Source organism: Octodon degus, unplaced genomic scaffold (assembly GCF_000260255.1).
Source record: "Octodon degus isolate 3935 unplaced genomic scaffold, OctDeg1.0 scaffold00138, whole genome shotgun sequence".
Taxonomy (NCBI): Eukaryota; Metazoa; Chordata; class Mammalia; order Rodentia; family Octodontidae; genus Octodon; species Octodon degus.
Window position 1 is genome coordinate 2,205,472 of NW_004524714.1, and position 875 is coordinate 2,206,346.

Consider the following 875-nt stretch of genomic DNA (forward strand, 5'->3'; position numbering starts at 1 on the left):
GCCAGCTTGAGCTATACAGCAAGGCTCTGTCTTCAAAACAAAACAAAACAAAACAAAACGAGCCATTGCTAAGAGTTAGGACCAGGAACTGTGACTAGAGTTCAGTGACCAAGCAGAGCTCCACCCAGCTGGGCGTGCAGGTGTCCAGAGGACCAGGGTGGTGACCTGGGCACACCTCTGCTTGCTAAGCATGGCCCGATCACGGGGCCAGAGGTGCTGGGCCCCTTCCAAGTTATGTAAGCACTGCCGCAGGGTGGGAGCTTGGAACAGCCAGGCGCCTGCCCCTGCAGCCTCAGGAGGTGCCTTCCAGGTGGCCCAGCCACAGAGCCCAGGGGCACTTCCCGGATGTGACTCCTGCTCACAGGTTGGGAAGCCCCTCTGGCCTCCTTTGTAGCTCTGGTCTGACCCCCCACAGAAGAGATTCAGCTGGACCCCCCTTCCTACGTGGCTCTGGGCCACAGACTTTGTGACTTATGTAACTGCAAGTTTTTCTGCAGTAGAGCTGAGGACGCAGGTGGAGGACTTCCTTGAAACAACAGGGCTGAGGAGTGGCAGGGCCGGCATCTAAACCCAGCTCACCTCTTGGCCAACGGGCAGGCCCTGGAACTGTGTTGGGGGAAGCTTTTACATTTTTGGTTTTTTGAGGCAGTCCAGGCTGGCCTTGAACTCACTATGTAGCCTGGGCTGGCCTTGACCTTGTGGTGATCCTCCTGTCAGCGTCCCAAGTGCTGGGACCACAGGCACATGGCACCCTGCCCAGCTACATGCAGTATTTTGAAATCAGGCAGAAAGGAAAGGTAAGGGAACAATGTTCCTGATTCTTACTGGGAAGCAAAGGCCCTGTGAGGAACTGGCCTGGGCTGACCACATCACCC